The sequence below is a fragment of the Poecilia latipinna genome, unplaced genomic scaffold (genome assembly GCF_001443285.1).
Source record: "Poecilia latipinna isolate Pla-1442-1.1 unplaced genomic scaffold, P_latipinna-1.0 Scaffold4192, whole genome shotgun sequence".
Taxonomy (NCBI): Eukaryota; Metazoa; Chordata; class Actinopteri; order Cyprinodontiformes; family Poeciliidae; genus Poecilia; species Poecilia latipinna.
This window is the reverse complement of record NW_015116808.1, coordinates 26709-31489: the sequence shown is the minus strand read 5'-3', so window position 1 is coordinate 31489 and position 4781 is coordinate 26709. Positions and strand designations below refer to the sequence as shown.

At 37.9% G+C, this 4781-nt stretch overlaps 1 long non-coding RNA gene across 1 annotated transcript; it reads right to left on the bottom strand.

Annotated features, from left to right (window-relative positions):
* Window positions 1-41: 41 nt before the first annotated feature.
* On the bottom strand, window positions 42-2050 carry LOC106942326 (uncharacterized). Its single transcript, XR_001423604.1, has 4 exons — window positions 2038-2050; window positions 924-1018; window positions 193-240; window positions 42-125 (listed from the first exon to the last, which is right to left on the bottom strand). It is a non-coding gene; the product is annotated as an uncharacterized LOC106942326 (long non-coding RNA).
* Window positions 2051-4781: the final 2731 nt, after the last annotated feature.

Genomic DNA, 4781 nt, shown 5'->3' with positions numbered 1-4781 from the left:
CCACCATATCCTTTGACAGTTTAAGAATTAGCAGCCCTTACCTTCTTTAACTTGTTGCTTCAACATAAAATCCATCGTTTGTAGAATGGCAATGCTCCTCCTCAGAGAAATATTTTCTGACAATTCTGCAATCAAACCACATTGTCATTTTCTTGATTGACCGTTCAAAGATGGCTTCACTTGCCAACTTACCATCTTGAATCTTTTGCACACCATTTTGAGCAAGCGGCCAACTGGATCCTATGGACAAGACTTAGTTACGTTGGACATGTCATGCTTTTAATTCCTTATACACAAATCACTTTACTGTAAAATGTAGAACCGAGATACTTTGGTCTCACTTCCTCAACTCTTCATTTACCCATTCTGAGCAAAAACCAAAAGCCATGGTTGACATCATGTCTCACAGCTTTGCTGTCAGTTTAGCCAGCGGCTTTGCTGGTCCCCCCATATCAGTCGCAAAGAGGAACAGACCTCATAGAAAGTATTTGAAAATCCCTCGATACAGAAAGTGAAGCAGTGGTCCGCAAGTGTGCCAAAACAAACTCAACCCATGTGGCCTCACTCTCCTAAAGTAGAATGTGGAGGGTGGGGGCGGGGGGACACACCAAATCTGAACCGTTTGACTACATGCAACTTCAACACAACTGAAGTTGCATTTATTAGCCATTTACTGTTCAACTTTTTAGCAGTTGCACAGCAAATGTAGTGGCGTCAGACATGCCAGAGAGATACTGACTGAAAAATCCAGGCCAATATAAGAGCTACACAATGCCAGGAAAAAAGTTTAAAAATGAACTAAAAAGTGGATTTAGCATGATGCGTTTCTAAAAAATGGTTTGAGTTTTTTTAAAGCACCAGTAAGCCACATTGCACTAACAATTACATACAAAATTTGAGAAAGAAACAGAGGGCAGACAAACCTTTGTAAAGGCAGACAGCCACCACACAAGTGAACAGGATTCCAACACACCCCATGGCTCCTGCTGCTACCTGAGAATGCAATCACCATTTGATGCTTAAAAACCTTTTCATGTGTAGGTGGCACAGCTGAAGTTGATCAACTGTAATTGGGTTTCTCTCCTGAAAAGTCTTTGTTCTCAATGAGTGCAAGGATTTCCTGTGACAGTCATGTTATGTAACTTGAGTTCACATGAGAACACTTGCATAAACAAGCACAAATTCAGCTACATTTTAAAAAAATGGGTTTAGGGTCTGAAGCTAGTCATGTTTTACATCATTGTCTACATATAATTAACTAAGATGAAGATTAATGATAAACTAAATCTAGAACAATCTTTATTTATTATTTTTATTTTTAAAAAATCCTATTTTTCTTTCAAGGGCCTTATTGAAAGCCTTGAAATTAGATCACTCTGAATGTTTTTTACACCATGGACAGAAACTTTGTCTTAAAATCATTTTTGTAAGTTTCTTATTTCATCCTGTATTTTTGAAATTTTCACTTCAATGAGACAAACGGAGAGTCATCATTTTGAATAATTTGTCAAACAGCAAATTTATAATATTGTTTTCCAAACCTTAAGTGTAAGTAATCACCTTTTCTGTTGTGATTCATATCACCAGATTTTGCTAACTTTTCACATTATCAAGCTTGAGGCACCAAAGTGAAAAAGGTTGCAGATTTTGTGAAAACCTTGCTGACCAATAAGATATTTTCTCCTGAGGTGCTGTGGTGGCGCACAAGGAACCTAATCGCAGGTTCGATTACCAGCCTGGTGACCTTTGCTGCATGTCTTCCCCCTCTTTCATTACCCACTTTACTGTCTAACTATTCTCAAATAAAAAATTAAAAAAAAACTAAAAAAAAAAGTTATTTTCTCTTCTGAAATCTTAACTGTGTTTTCAGGGTTTAAGTTTTAGTAATTTTAGTAATTCTGTTTACTTTATATTCTTAATATTCTTTTGTTAAAAGATCCTCATCACTGGATGAGCTTATATTGGAATTAATTTCCATGTCTACAATCATCAACAAAATTTAATATATATTTTTATTAGTAGTTTTAGCAGGCTTACTTCAAAAGATTGATCAATTATACAATTAACGATTTTTAGATATCAAATTTGATACAGTAGAGGCTTCCACACTTCCCATATTTGTGTCCTCTGTCACTTTTATCAGCAGTTAAAACTGTTTAATCCGTTTTTAACATGTGGTAGCCTGTTTTTCCGAGCCGCCTTTAAACGCAACATGAGCGCTATGACGCTCGCGCTGGGTTTCCACCTGTGAAGGAGACCTGCTGCTGCTGGGCGGAGCTACAGGTGTGTTAAAATCATGGCAGCAAACCAGCAAAACGCAAAGAACTTTTCACAGTTTTTCCCCCAAACTAACCGACTGAGTTGAGTAAAGCTGTTGGATGAAGGTAAAGTTAGCTAAAAGATGACTAGCTAATATCAATACAGCACCTTAAGTTTAACAAGTAGCCTGTAGGCTACCGATGTTGTTGTCTATGTCATTCATTTTGTCATCAAAAGAAGTTGATCCCCCCCCGCTCATTCTTAGAGACAGGGAATCTCTAAGAACCCCCCGAACCCCCCCCCTCCCCCCCCCCCCCCCACACACACACACACAAAAAGTGTTTAACCACACCACTATTTTTAATTCATNGCTCGACACGTTGTTGTGGGAGGCGTCGCTCGACACGTTGTTGTGGGAGGCGTCGCTCGACACGTTGTTGTGGGAGGCGTCGCTCATCAAATCCACTTCATTGATTTCCATTTGCACTGATTGAGTAAATTTACAAAATTGTCAAAAATGTGCATGCTGTACACACCATCTTACTTGTATAGCATAGCTTGCCACTCCCCACCATATCCTTTGACAGTTTAAGAATTAGCAGCCCTTACCTTCTTTAACTTGTTGCTTCAACATAAAATCCATCGTTTGTAGAATGGCAATGCTCCTCCTCAGAGAAATATTTTCTGACAATTCTGCAATCAAACCACATTGTCATTTTCTTGATTGACCGTTCAAAGATGGCTTCACTTGCCAACTTACCATCTTGAATCTTTTGCACACCATTTTGAGCAAGCGGCCAACTGGATCCTATGGACAAGACTTAGTTACGTTGGACATGTCATGCTTTTAATTCCTTATACACAAATCACTTTACTGTAAAATGTAGAACCGAGATACTTTGGTCTCACTTCCTCAACTCTTCATTTACCCATTCTGAGCAAAAACCAAAAGCCATGGTTGACATCATGTCTCACAGCTTTGCTGTCAGTTTAGCCAGCGGCTTTGCTGGTCCCCCCATATCAGTCGCAAAGAGGAACAGACCTCATAGAAAGTATTTGAAAATCCCTCGATACAGAAAGTGAAGCAGTGGTCCGCAAGTGTGCCAAAACAAACTCAACCCATGTGGCCTCACTCTCCTAAAGTAGAATGTGGAGGGTGGGGGCGGGGGGACACACCAAATCTGAACCGTTTGACTACATGCAACTTCAACACAACTGAAGTTGCATTTATTAGCCATTTACTGTTCAACTTTTTAGCAGTTGCACAGCAAATGTAGTGGCGTCAGACATGCCAGAGAGATACTGACTGAAAAATCCAGGCCAATATAAGAGCTACACAATGCCAGGAAAAAAGTTTAAAAATGAACTAAAAAGTGGATTTAGCATGATGCGTTTCTAAAAAATGGTTTGAGTTTTTTTAAAGCACCAGTAAGCCACATTGCACTAACAATTACATACAAAATTTGAGAAAGAAACAGAGGGCAGACAAACCTTTGTAAAGGCAGACAGCCACCACACAAGTGAACAGGATTCCAACACACCCCATGGCTCCTGCTGCTACCTGAGAATGCAATCACCATTTGATGCTTAAAAACCTTTTCATGTGTAGGTGGCACAGCTGAAGTTGATCAACTGTAATTGGGTTTCTCTCCTGAAAAGTCTTTGTTCTCAATGAGTGCAAGGATTTCCTGTGACAGTCATGTTATGTAACTTGAGTTCACATGAGAACACTTGCATAAACAAGCACAAATTCAGCTACCTTTTAAAAAAATGGGTTTAGGGTCTGAAGCTAGTCATGTTTTACATCATTGTCTACATATAATTAACTAAGATGAAGATTAATGATAAACTAAATCTAGAACAATCTTTATTTATTATTCCTTTTTTAAAAAAATCCTATTTTTCTTTCAAGGGCCTTATTGAAAGCCTTGAAATTAGATCACTCTGAATGTTTTTTACACCATGGACAGAAACTTTGTCTTAAAATCATTTTTGTAAGTTTCTTATTTCATCCTGTATTTTTGAAATTTTCACTTCAATGAGACAAACGGAGAGTCATCATTTTGAATAATTTGTCAAACAGCAAATTTATAATATTGTTTTCCAAACCTTAAGTGTAAGTAATCACCTTTTCTGTTGTGATTCATATCACCAGATTTTGCTAACTTTTCACATTATCAAGCTTGAGGCACCAAAGTGAAAAAGGTTGCAGATTTTGTGAAAACCTTGCTGACCAATAAGATATTTTCTCCTGAGGTGCTGTGGTGGCGCACAAGGAACCTAATCGCAGGTTCGATTACCAGCCTGGTGACCTTTGCTGCATGTCTTCCCCCTCTTTCATTACCCACTTTACTGTCTAACTATTCTCAAATAAAAAATTAAAAAAAAACTAAAAAAAAAAGTTATTTTCTCTTCTGAAATCTTAACTGTGTTTTCAGGGTTTAAGTTTTAGTAATTTTAGTAATTCTGTTTACTTTATATTCTTAATATTCTTTTGTTAAAAGATCCTCATCACTGGATGA